General features: G+C 44.6%; 1 long non-coding RNA gene across 1 annotated transcript in view; it reads left to right on the forward strand.

Moving 5' to 3' along the window:
• LOC109547426 (uncharacterized) overlaps positions 1-13871 on the forward strand; it is an 87650-nt gene that overhangs the window by 28748 nt on the left and 45031 nt on the right. Inside the window, exons 3-5 of the long non-coding RNA XR_012333581.1 lie at positions 1934-2034; positions 3740-3840; positions 9509-9610. This is a non-coding gene — a long non-coding RNA (uncharacterized lncRNA). The remainder of the gene's footprint in view (positions 1-1933; positions 2035-3739; positions 3841-9508; positions 9611-13871) is intronic.

Genomic DNA, 13871 nt, shown 5'->3' on the forward strand with positions numbered 1-13871 from the left:
TTTCCTTTTTCTTTTTGGTCACACAACGCAGCTTGTGGGATCGACCAGGGATCGAACCCCTCGGCAGTGAAAGTGCGGAATCCTAACCACTGGGCCGCCAGGGAATTCCCAGCATCTCTCTTTATTAATTCCTTTCCATCCTCTCTGGGAATTTAAGTAACACCCAAAGCACTAGTTGGGCAGCATTCCAAAGAGTTTTCAACCACTTTTAAGCCCTCATGCGCCCCGTCAGACACCGCAGGCCAGATCCCGGTCTCAGGCACATCATTCGCGTCTGCCTGAACAGCACCAAACTCTCTCAGGCCGGAGGCCTCATTCTTAGATCACCCAAGCTGGTCCTGGACCCGAGTTCATCTCCTCGTCCAACACCGCGAGCCCTGTGCCTGAGCCATGCTTTCCTCTGCATAGGCTCACAGCCCCTGGCCACGCCCTGGCGCCCTCCAGGTGCCGCCCGAGTGGTTTGAGCAGCCTGCTTTGTCTGATCTTTCTATTTGTCCAGCCCCACCGGGAACGACGTGCTGGCTGCTGTGTTATGCTAACAAAGGATGCTCAGCAGGGGTCACGGGGCCACAGGAGACACTGAGCCAGGAACTGGCTGCGGGTGGTGATGAGTGCTGGCTTAGCTTTAGAGAGCTTTCTGGGTGAAGCTGTTGACTGGAGACCTTCAGGTCGTCGTGATTCAGTGTTATAACAGTGGCAGTGCTCACTTATGTCAAGGATTGATTGTGTGCCTGGAAGCCTCCTGAGTGTTTCACCTACATGACGGCACTTAATCTTCCCAAGAATACTGTGAAATAGGACCAATAATATCCTCGTTTTACGGATGAGGAAACAAGTCTAGAGAGGTATCTTGCCCAAGGTCACAGAGCGGGGCTGAGCCAGGATTCACACTGGTCTGTCTGGCCGTAGTGTCCATCCTGGACCCACGGCTGTGCTGCAGATGCTGTGTTGGTGGCCCATGGGCTGGGTTGTGTTTAGCCTGCCAGCATTTTGAAAGACATTTAAAATGTGAGCCGATATTTTAAATGCAAGAGATTTCACTTATAAACACATTCAAAATTCTACCATCTTTTTAAAAATGGGTCTGTCTGGCAACATTGGGCCCTCAGTCCAAAGGCTCCCATCTACTGGAGGTGAGTGTTAGCTGCCCGGTTAGATGGGGCCTGTGCTCCCAGTTTCCACAGAACCTAGTCCAGCAGGCCGGTTCTGTTCACCTACCTGTGCGACTCCCATGTGCTCCTGAATTGCCCAGTCCTGTTACACAGCCCTTAGTCCATGGTTTGGGGGCGGTAGGTTTATCCCTGACGTTGTACTGCCTTGGAAACAGAATTTGGGGCTAACACTCCTGTCCTCGATGAGGAGCAGAGAACACAGAGGGAGGCTGGGGGTGGTTCGGAGCAACATGGCGGGTTATTCGTTTAGGGTTAGTTTCAGTCCGTTCATCTCCAAGGCAGGTGGCAGGATGAAGGGGTGGCGTGGAAAATGCTGGAAAGTGACTGTGGACCTGAAATTTACTCCAGGTTGTCCCACAGGCTAGTTGTGTGAGCCAGGTTGAGTCACTTTTCTCTGCACCTATAAAAAGAAGAGATTGAAGTTGATAAGTTGTAAGACAGGTGTCAGCTCTGAAACTCTTCTCTGCTACTGCTTGTAAGTCAGATTTTCACATGAGAGGACAGACTTCGGGAGCATCTGTTTATTTATTTATGGCTGCGTTGGGTCTTCGTTGCCGTGCGCGGGCTTTCTCTAGCTGTGGCGAGTGGGGGCTACTCTTGGTTGCGGTGCGCGGGCTTCTCATCGCAGAGGCTTCTCCTTGTTGTGGAGCATGGGCTCTAGGACCGCGGGCTCAGTAGTTGTGGCTCATGGGCTTAGTTGCTGCGCGGCATGTGGGATCTTCCCAGACCGGGGCTCGAACCCATATCCCTTGCATTGGCAGGCGGATTCTTAACCACTGCGCCACCAGGGAAGCCCCGGGAGCATCTCTTAAGGAGGTGGACACGTCTTTGTAAACTGCCTTCAGTGGGTGCAGATGAACAGGTAAGCAGCAAACGACTCTGGCTGGCTTAGCTTCAGAGCCGCGGAGAGGCCACAGACCCGGCCCAGTGAAAAAAGGTGTGGCCTGAGTCACTGGAACCTTTTGGATATCAGAGCTTTCCTTTATGTTAGTTCAGGGGTCAGGTTGGGGCTTGGTTCTTTATTTAGAACACCATGATAATAATCACTGAAAACAGTCCTTGCCAGAACAAATATCTCACCCCAAACAATATCACTGGGAACTATATTAGATGGAATTGCACAATCTTTCAGTGCATTCAGAGGAACTCACAGGAGCTGTATCGTTTTCTACTCTCTCTCTCTTTGAAAGCACACACCATATCACAACAAAGTAAACCTATTTCTCCAATTAGAGTAGCCATGAAAATAAATAGTTATGTAACAGATTGCACTAAAAGAAAGAAAGATACGTCAAGAGATCAGGCATGGTCCAAGAAAAACCCTCATAATACATTTTTTTTACGTGCTTTTTTGCCCTTCTGGGGTCTTGTAATTCCCTCTGGCCTGTCAGCATCTCTCAGTATGTTTCACTGGCTTCTCAGAGTTAACCCTATTTTCTCTCTGGCAAAGGTGGTATGTACAACCTGAAATTCAGTTGCTTGTCTGAAAACTTGATCTCAGGTATGACTTCCCAGTGTCCCCCAAGCTTCGGCAGGTTTGAGGGTAGACGTGGGGGTGGGCGCCTATAAGAAATAAGTGCCCTCTTCTGCGAGCCAGATACCAATTAAGGCTCTGTGAGGCCTCTATGAAGAGGTGAACTTGACTGAGACTGCACCTACTGGCTTGACTTTATAGAAGCTTGCCTCTATATCCAGGGCCCGCTGACTTTCAAGCTTGTGCTAGGGCACATCACTTATTAGAATGGAATTTTAATTCCATAAGTCTAAGGTATGGATGGAGAGAGAGTCTGTGTTTCTAACAGCTTCCCACGTGATGCTGATGCTACTGGTCAATGGACTGCATTTTGAGTCGCAGGGTCCTACACTAGTGGTTCTCAGAGTGTGCTACCAGGGCCAGCAGCGTCAGCATCACGTGGGAACTTGTTAGAAATGCACATTCTTAGGCCCCACCCCAGATCTCCTGAATCAGGGACTCTGGATATGTGACCCAGCAATCTGTATTTTAACAAATCCTCTAGGTTATTCTGATGCATGCTAGAGTTTGAAAAACCACTGTCTATACCACTGTTATGGGTTGAATTATATACCAAAGATATATTGAAGTCCTAATCTGTAGTACCTGTGAAGGTGACCTTATTCAGAAATAGGGTCTTGGTAGATTCAATCAAGTTAAGATGAAGTCATTAGCATGAGCCCTGATTCAACATGATAGGTGTCCTAGTAAGAAGATGACCATATGAAGACACAGATGCGCAGGGAGAAGATGGCCACGTGATGAGGGTGGCAGAGATTGGAGTGATGCATCTATAATTCAGAGAATGCCGAGGATGACCAGAAAAAAACAGAAGCTATAAGAGGCAAAGAAGTATTCTTGCCTACATGTTTTAGAGGGAGCATGGCACTGCCAACACCTTGATCTTGAACTTCTATCCTTCCCAACTGTGAGACAATAAATGTCTGTTATTTTAAGCCACCCAGTTTGCAGTACCTTTTTATGGCAGCCCAAGGAAACTCAAACAACCATGAAAAGCTTTCCCTGCTCTGATAGAATGTCCCTGTGTTGACAGGGCCCAGATGCAAGATTTTGACTGACGGGTAGCAGGATACAGGGAAAGAAGTGGAAGAAGGTAAAAAGGAAACAGGAAGCAGTGATAATGTGTGGTCTGAGGTATGTATGAGTTTAATGGTTTTTTTAAAATACTTGTAAGTTAATTTAACAAACATTATTGAGTCCTTACTAAGTGCCAAGATCAGTTTGAGGCCCTAGGGATACGACAGTGCTCAAGACAAGATCCTTTTCCTCAAGAAGCTTCATTAGAAAACAGGCACTTACCATTCAAGGGTAGTTGCTACTCTGGGGAGAAGTACAGAGGACTATGGGAGTGGGGCAGCCATAGACAGTTTTACAGGTTGTATACTATGCAACATGTCTCTGACGTCAGTGGTCTTCCTTAGGGTCCTGTGGTGCACCATTGCTCAACTGAACGTGGTTACACCATTGGGAAGATATAAGAAGAACATTTACTTCATTCTTGAGGGGGAAGAAAAGCTTTCCAAGGGAAGTAGGACCTAAACTGAGACCTGAGGAGTGAGCGGAAATTAGTCAGGTGAAGGAGGCTGAGAACGGGGAATTAGAAAGGAAAGTGTTTGGTGAAGGAGGCTGAGAATGGGGAATTAGAAAGGAAAGTGTTTAGAAAAAGAAAAGAGCATATGCCAGACTGAAGGATGTCCAGAGCATCTATGAGGTGTGCATCCAGTCAAAGACTCTGTAGAAAAGAAGTTAACTATTAATTAAGAGGATTATCCTTTCATTAGAGCCTAGAGTCCTCTAGTTAAGTCCCATTTTGTAGCAAGACTTTCTTTCTTTGGTTACTCAACTATCCCCCAGAGTAATTAAGGCTTGTAAGTCTTAGTCATAAAACTGATGCAATTTGCTTCAGTGGTGGCGTCTATTGGGATAAAATAGGGTAGGATAGGATAGGATAAGATAGACTAGAATAGGTGTCAGTGCTGTGTTTAAAGTGTTTTTGTGTGATAGACTAAAAAACTGTAATCTCAACTTTCTTCTCTGGCCAGGGGTCCTCTCCTTTTCCTCCCTAATGTGGGTCAGGAACTTGGGAGACCATATTAAAGCTGGCTTGTGTTTTTAATGTATTCTCTTGGAAACCTGAGACTGTGCAAAGTCCATTCACATAGAGAGAAAGAACTAGCTCAAGTTCTACCCTTAGAACTAGAAAACTAGTCTTCCCTTTGGTGCTAAGTGTGAACTTCTAACTGCGTGGCCCAAGCTGAGGGCTTGACACAAGCTTGGACGAGGCAGCCACAGCTCGATGGGGGTGGCCATGAGCCCATGGCCAGCTGGCCAGGCTGCTCCTAGTGACACAGGTTCTCCAGAGTGTGCTCAGTGCTTTTGCAGCAGCACACAATAGTGTTCAGGTGAGAGCAGGCTACACTGAGCACTGGGGCTGCAGACTGGGCATAGGGGTGAAGGGGAGGGTGGGGTACCAGGGGAGGCCCAGAGGGCAGCATACAGGTGGAGAGCAAAGGAGTAGGTCACAGTCCCACACCTCACCTAGAGGGGTAAGCTAGTGTTGTTTGCTTATTTCTAAGCTTCAGATTCTTTTAGGACCAACTGATGACATTCCCCCCTAACATCAGAAATGCCAGGGGTGGAAGAAACCTAAGGGTCGTCATGTGCAAGAACCCTCAACTCCTGCCCTCCACCTCCTCCAGAGCTTTCCTGCCCTGCAGCCCACCAACACCTAGGCACATGGGACACAGTTACCCCTTGACTCAACAACACAGCTCTGTCAGCTAGAGCTTTCCCTTTGAACTGAGTGAAAACTGATCTTTCTGTAGCTTTCTTCCATCTGTTGTCCTTTCCTTGGAGAATGTTGGCTTTTGTTTTTTCTTTGCTCCACCACAACCTTGCTAGGTGACCTTGAGCAACTCACCTTGTCTTTCTGGGCCCGTACATTCTCTGCCTGTCTGATGGGATTTCTGGCAAGATCAAATAAAATGATTATATGAAAGCACTTTGAACAAGTAGATTATCCCTAGAACATAAGAAGTCCTGGTGGTTATTGGTGTGTTTGGCATTACCATGTTTTGGCTCTCTTTGACCGAGACCTCTCTGGGATCTACCAGGTGACTCTGAGAAGAACAGCTTACATTCAGTGCCCAGCAGTCCCTGAGTGAGTCCCTCATTGGTCTGAGCTCTCCAAAATGAAGGAAATGAAAACAACTTGAGGAATCTGAAGCATTTTGGACCATATCCCAAAACATAGCACTAACAAATAATGTACATCCAAGTTTTCTCAAAGGATGGGATCTTGTCCAGGTATCCCATCAAGCACTATGCCCTGGTGTATCCAAGAGCTCTTTAACAGTGGTGTTTACACATCCCAAACCAGCCATTGAAGCCACTTGAACTTCAGGTGGTACCTGCTTCATTGCGGCAATAGCATCTTCTGAACCATTGGTACTTGTGTCATTTCCCACGCATTGTCCCTGGGCCAATGATGCTGAGACAATGGAAACCATAAGAAAGTCCCACTGGTCCCAGTTAAGAATCCCTTTCCCTCTAACCAAAGGATCAGGGCCCACAACTACCTGCCAAGTTTCTACCCATCTGTAAAGAAATGACTGTAAAGGCAGTAAGTATTTTAATGAGTACAGATTCCTCGGTCTGGAAGTGTGTGATGCCTAGCCATGGACTGACTTCCATCATTCAATATTTGTTGAATGCCTTCTGCACTCCAGGCCCTGTGTGACATGCTAGGAAACAAGGATACATAAGCACAGCCCCTGCCCTCAGGAAGCTTTCACTGGGGAGCGTCTCAGACATCTGAACCATAAGTGCTCTGAAGGGCTGTAGGTGCTGTGACAGACTGAAGTGTAGGATACAATGGGGGACATAGGGAGGAAGGGATCTGTGCTGTCTGAACAGGGTAGGGTGGGGTAGGGTGAATCAGAGAAATTGTTATATAAAAGTGATATTCAAAGTTGAGTCTTGAAAGAATGGGTACCCAGTGTGTGGTTAGGGGCCTGAGGCAGTTAACCATTTATCTGAGGTGTAATCTCTAGTCACACATCAAGGCTGGCAGTCCCATTGGATGCAATCTGATTTCTCCATTGCCTGGCTGAGGAGTAGAACCAAGACCTCAGCTCTGTGACGTTCAGTGTCAGCTGCCACCTTCTCAGTTGGAGGTTATCTTCTTCGTGCTCTCATGTCACTTTCTGAATTCCACTCTTACAGGACTTGCCCAGTGTAGTAACTGCATATGTGTCTGTATCCCCACTTCTCCAATTAGGCTGTGACTGTCTTGAGAGAAGAGTCTAGGTTTCTCTTGACTTTGTTTCCCCTTCATTAAACAAACATTTATTGGGTCCTACTAGTACCAAGCCCTATGATAGTACTGAAGATACAGTATCGAATAAGACAGACATGGTTTCTGTCCTCATGGAATTCCCATTCTAGCAGGGAAGATGGTCATTGGACAAATAATCAATTACAAGTGTGATCAGAGCTTTGAAAGGAGAAGCCCAGAGTGGTGTCACAGGGTAAAACAAAGGTCCTGATCTAGTCTAGGGATCCCAGGAAGGTGCCCCCAAAGGATGTTTAAGCGGGAAGACACTTGTCATCAACTCTTGCCTGACTGGTTTTACCCCTTGCTGCCATGCTCTCGTGCTACCTGCTAGTTCCAAATTCTACAAAACCCCCATATTTATCTTTCCCTTCTCTGCCTGTCCCCTCCTCCTTCCCCTCCCCTTTCTTCTTCTTCTTCTTCTTCTTCTTTTTATCCTCTTCCTCCTCCTTCTTCCTCTTCTTCTTCTTCATAAAACACCAAGATTTGTCTGAGCAAATTGTCATCCAGGAAGCAACCACATTTCCCAGCCTCCCTTGCAGCTAGGAGGGACATATAACTACATTCTTGCTACTGGAATGTGAGTGGAAGTGATGTGAACAATGTCAGTACAACATTCTTTATAGAGAAAAGGGCTTGTACTCCACTCTCCATTTCCCACTGTGTGGGGAAGGACAGCCACTGCAATGGCCACCTTAAACCAAAGATGGGAGCCACTGCTGAGGATGGAAGAGCTGCCTCCATGCCTGTATCCCTGGATGACCTTAGGGAACAGTGCTATGTATCTGCTCTAAAACTCTCGCCTATCTGTGGACTTCCCAACAGGGAGAATTAAACTTCTGTCTTGATTAAGCCACTGTATTTTGGGTCTCTTTGCAGGGAACTTAAACCTGTAACCTAACTCACATATCCAGGGTGATGTCTTTAGCTTAGCTCAGGACCACAAAGGCATTTACCCAACTTGTCATTATCTGTGAATAGTTATAGCATGAGGTTTCTCTTGAACGATTTTCCAGTTTAAACATATCATGATCCCCATCTGGATGTCATTTCTTTTAGCTCTTCCTCCCTCTTTGCTCACTTGCTCCTTCTTTCATCGATCAGGTGCTCTAAATATTTGAAGGAGAATGGAAGTCATACAGTCATAGGTTTTTGTGCCAGGTCACAATGCCTTGGGGAGAATGGACTAGGAGAGAAAAGGGATGTGAATGAGGTTCTGAGATGAAGATGAAAGCCTTAATTACTTGCAACTTGGCTATTCACAGCTCTCCATTAATGAGAATGTTTCTACCACATCTTCAGGAAGAAGAGAACTGCAACCAAATAAGCTGTTATGAGAGATTCATTCAAAAAATGAATTTCCGAGGCTTTTGCTAGACTTTCAACCCAATCGGCTATTCTCCCACAGTGGCAGCCACAGCCCAGTGGGAGATGGGATGGGCATTTGTCATAATGGCTCTGAGGCTGTCCTTTCAACCCTGCTTTATTCCTGCTTTGTCAAAGTGGACACTTTCATATTATGGGGAAAACGGCTATAACATCCATTTTAAGGAACTTATGCTTAAGAAATAGTCTACAAATATACAAAGCTACATGCATAAGGATGTTCACTTTGGTGTTGTTTTCATTAGTGAAACATTGAAAACAATCTAATGTGCATCAATAGGAAGAAACTTAAATTTAAGAGTATGGTTTATCTTATAAAGAAAACAAAGGCAGCTACTTCAAAGGAGATAGGTCTGTATGGGCTGACCTGCAAAAATGTGCATGATATCTTGTTAGCAAAATAATTTTTTTAAATAAAAACAAACAATGTTTATGTATATATTTTCATATGCCTAGAAAAATAGTCTGGAAGGACACACATAAAATTATTAATGATGGTTACCTCTGGGGAGTAGAATCAGGGGAGATGGGGGTAGATTTTCATATTTTACTCTGTATGATTCTATAGTGTTTCAATGTTTTTATAATAGTAGAAATTCACTGTGAGGCAGGGATCAAACTTATCCTGCTTATTGCCCTTTCATGGACAGAGTATGGAGTGGTCAACAATGACAACAATATTATTATTATGTAGGTTACGTAGCACTTACAATATAGTAGGCACCATCCTTTGAACTTTATATATTTTAATATATCTAATTTTCATAATTATGCTATGAGATAAGTACTGTTATCATCTCCGTTTTACAGATAAGGAGACAGAAGCACAGAGAGGTAAGCAAGCTGTCCAAGGTAACCAAGTGACGGAGCTGGGATTGAATCCAGGCAGCCCGGCTCCAGAGATTGCTCTTAACCACTCTATGTTATGTTGATTAGTTGATGGAATGAATGCATGAATGTTAAATTTTTTTTTAATGTATTTTGGCTAAGTCTCCAATAAGTAGAAGAATCAATGAACTGGTAAAGTTCATTCCCAGAGCATTATGCTTAATCAAGGTTCTACCATTTATCTTTCATTGCAAGGTAATGGGCTGTTTATACTCAGAGCCTTCCAAAGGCTGAGAAGACACTGATGTTAACAGTGGTTGATGAGTGACTGGGAAAGGCTGAACATTTTGATTTAAAGTAAGTAACAGAATTAATCGCTAGCAAATTAACGGGCTTCATCTGTCATTTCTCTGCTCCTCAGTCTTCTGCCTTCCACCCAGAACAATAACAAGGGCATTGCGAGCACAAGCACGACTGGCCGGCTTTTCCTTTCTAAGCTACCTGGGTTTGCAGCTTGTGCTTACATCTGGGGACCTGGAAATATAGGAGAGAATTCTGTACTCCAGAAGCATCTCTATGTCCTTAAGGGACCAATAGGACCCCCACCCCCACTCAGGGAAAAAGGCTAAGGCATAGATTGTGAGTTCTTGGGGTGGAGGAACTAGATTTCATCACATTTGTGTCCTCAGCATCTGAGGGCCTGGCACATAGTACGTGCTTTACGCAGGACAGGTTATTGACACTGTTTGGTCAGGAGAAATTTTGATGGTACAGAGGAAGTTCTACGAAAAATAATAAACACTCTTTGATTGAAATAGTGTTTTCTAAATCTGAAAATAACGTTCATTCAGCAAACAGGTACTGAGCACGTACTCTGTGCAAAGCATGTTGGTAGATATAGGTGGATACAAAAGAGTCCCAGTCAAGGAAAGACAGTCTCTCTCTCTCTCTCTCTCTCTCTCTCTCTCTCTCTGCCCCTCTCTCTCTCATCTTAAAGATTACTCAGAAGTAATGTTGTGGACATATGAAATGTGTAAACAGAATGTTTGTAGTACATGCAGAACAATTAAAATTAGTTCTTCAGGACAGTTGAATGTCGTTTCCTGTCAGAGTGGAGGTTGGTTTATCTGTGCACAGTTGAGTTGAAGGTTTGTTTGCAGATAAGCACTCTTCCATGGAGAGTCAGAAGAAAATCCAACAGAAAGACGTGTCAACCTGTCTGATGGGACTAATGACCTATTAGAGGGAGGGGGGAAGGAAAGGAGAGCTTAAATTAACAATTGTGCCAACTATTGATCTTTAATGGCCTTATAGAAAGGGCATAGAGCCCTATGTAACTGAGACACAGAACTGCGATGGAGTTAGGTACTGGGACAAAATGTGTGCCCCTCCCACTTCTGTCTTCCTCAGAACGGATCTGCGCAAGCGCTGAAATTCTGAGCTGCCGCAAAACAGGACATCACAATTCTCAGATTGTTTCCAGTCAGAATATTAACACCTGATTGACTATTTTTCATGAATCTTTTAATCTTTGGGAAGACAGCATAGTGTAGGGGAGGCCTTGCTGTCAGACTGCCAGTGTTCAAAATTCATCAGCTGTGTAACCCTGGACCAGGAAACCTTATGTAGACAGTAATATATTCAAAGGGCATTACTAAGATTAAATGAGATGATATATGTAAAATATGTGGCACACCATGAATCCTCAATAACTGCTAGCTGTTATCATGTTCCATAGAAACAATAACAAGTAATGTGTGCAGAACCTTAGTTTACAAAGTGTTTCACATAAACGTTCCGGGATGAAGCACTGTCCTTAAACCTCTGGGCTCATACAGATCTGAGTTCAAATTCTGGCTCCCTTCTCACCAACCCTGCAAACATGAGCAAGTTGGTTAACCTCTAAGCCTTACTTTCTCTATCTGTAAAATGGGATAATAACAGTACATCAGATGCGTAAGGTAGTCGTGAAGATTAAATTGACTAATTATGTAAGTTGTTTAGTGCATACTAAGTGCTAGATAAATGTCAGCAATTATTTATCATCCCATTTCTCCTCCTAATAGCTCTGTTATGAGGGACCTATGACCCTGTACGTCAGAGTTTTTCATGTAAGCTGGAAGCACCCAGAGCAGGACTGAGGTCACACTCCGTGCAAGCCCAGCACCTGGCTGAAAACATTGTCCAGTGGTGATGTAACGGAGGTGCTGCAGAAAATGAGTTGGAAGCTTTAAGGAGACACATCTGTACCTGAGGCATGAATGAAGATTCTAGCCCCAGAGGCCTTAAAGCCAGCAAGTGAGGTCTGGAGGGAGGACTCCATTTGAATCTGGAAGGGTGACACAGTAATCCCTTCACCTCCCTAACTGGGGACATTAAAGTAGACCTTCCCTTTCAGTCTTCTCTTTGTTTATCAGGAATAAAGTGTGGGGAGATCAGGATAGGCTCCACATGTGTCCAGAGGGCTCTTAGCCATCCTCAGAGCTCCGCTGAGTGTGCCTTAAATTAAAGAGGGTACAGGACGTGAACTCATAGGGGTGGGGTCATCCAGGGCCTCTTGGATAAACCCCTGAGTTGTCACCAGAAGGCTGTGACTCAGCTCTGAGATCTGCTGAATCAGAGACGATTGTCTCCTTGCAGGCACCTGTAGCAATTGCAACAAGAGACAGGAAGGGACTGAATTCTATTTCTGTTGATCCCATCCTTCATGTCCCACCACCCCATCCGCTCGCCCACAATTCACTTTCTCTTTCCCCTTCGAGTTACCTCCCAAATCGTTCTTCCTCCACCTTGTCTTCTCTCTCCCTAGAGATGCCTACTTGCTTAACTCTGTTTTGGAGTTCTGTGTATGCTTCATCCTCCGCTTAGATCTTATGCTGATCTAGAGGAGTGTCCAAGAATGTCTATGCTTAGTGTGTACCTCAGTGTGTGTGTGAATATGTGTATTTGTGTGATTTAGATAAGTAGGTAACCGGGACTTAAACCAAAATCATGACACTAAACATAAACATGCTGCTTTGCTAAACTAAGGCAAACCTGAAAGTTAAACTTTCCTTGAACCAAAATGTTTAGAAAAAAATGGCTTGGTTCAACTTAAGACAAGGCAATAGAATTTTTCAAAAATCACTTAATCTTTTAAGAAGATAATATATTTATAAGATTCAAAATTAAATAAATACGTATCCATAAATATGTATTTTCTATCCCTGTCTTCCATGTGTCCAATTCCTCTTCACCTTCCCAAACTGGTAACCATGTTAACATTTCCTGTGGATTCCTCCAGAGATTTTAAGTACTATACAAGTAAATACAAATTTACAATGCAATCTTTTCCTTTCTATACAAATGAGAGCATGCTATGCATTTTACACTGCATCTTACTTTTTTTTCCCCACTTTATAATCCATCTTGGAAATCTTTTAATTCATAAGAAGGGCCCTCGTTCTCTTTTTACAACTACAGAGTATTCTGTTGAATGGATGTATTATCATAATGGGCTTAACCAACCTCTTACTGGTAGACATTTATTTTTATTTATTTATTTACTTATTTTAGTTCATAGATTTTCTTTCTTTTTTTAAAATTTTTTGGCTGCGTTGGGTCTTCGTTGCTGCGTGCGGGCTTTCTCTACTTGCAGTGAGCGGGGGCTGCTCTTCATTGTGGTGCGCGGGCTTCTCACCGCAGTGGTTTCTCTTGTTGTAGAGCACGGGCTCTAGGCATGCGGGCTTCAGTAGTTGTGGTGTGCAGGCTCAGTAGTTGCAGTGCGTGGGCTCTAGGGCACGTGGGCTTCAGTAGTTGTGGCACGTGGGCTTCAGTAGTTGTGGCTCGCGGGCTGTAGAGCCCAGGCTCAGTAGTTGTGGTGCACGGGCTTAGTTGATCCACAGCATGTGGATCTTCCCGGACCAACCGTGTCCCGGCTCGAACCCGGGTCCCCTGTATTGGCAGGCAGATTCCCAACCACTGTGCCACCAGGGAAGTCCTGGTAGACATTTAACTTGTTGCCAATTTCTTGCAGTAGCAAACAGCATTCCAATGAATTATGAATTTTTTTTAAATATATTTTATTTTATTTATTTGGTTGTGCCCTGTCAGTTGTGGCAGACGGGCTCCTTAGTTGTGGCATGCATGTGGGATCTAGCTCCCTGACCAGGGATTGAACCCAGGTCCCCTGCATTGAGAGCATGGAGTCTTAACCACTGCGCCACCAGGGAAGTCCCTTTTTTTTTACATTTTAAAGCACTATTCATTTTATACTTCAAGGTACCATGTCGGTTATTTATTTATTTATTTATTTTTGGAGTAAACTTGCTTTACGATGTTGTGTTAGTTTCTGCTGTACAATGAAGTGAATCAGCTATGTGTATACCTATATCCCCTCCCTCTCCAACCTCCCTCCCACCAATTCTGATGGTTATTACTAAATTGCCCACCTGCAGGTGGCACAGACTGACACTTGCAACAGCAGTGTAGGAGAATGTCCATTTCCCCCTCCCCTGCCAACACCGTACATTAATACATCATAATTTTAATACCTAGGGTGGTTTTTTCCTAGCAACAAAGCTTGGTGTTTTCACTGTTTGTTTCATGTTGGCTTGTGGGAAGGGATAGGGTGGCCTGG

Source organism: Tursiops truncatus, chromosome 1, assembly GCF_011762595.2.
Source record: "Tursiops truncatus isolate mTurTru1 chromosome 1, mTurTru1.mat.Y, whole genome shotgun sequence".
NCBI lineage: Eukaryota > Metazoa > Chordata > Mammalia > Artiodactyla > Delphinidae > Tursiops > Tursiops truncatus.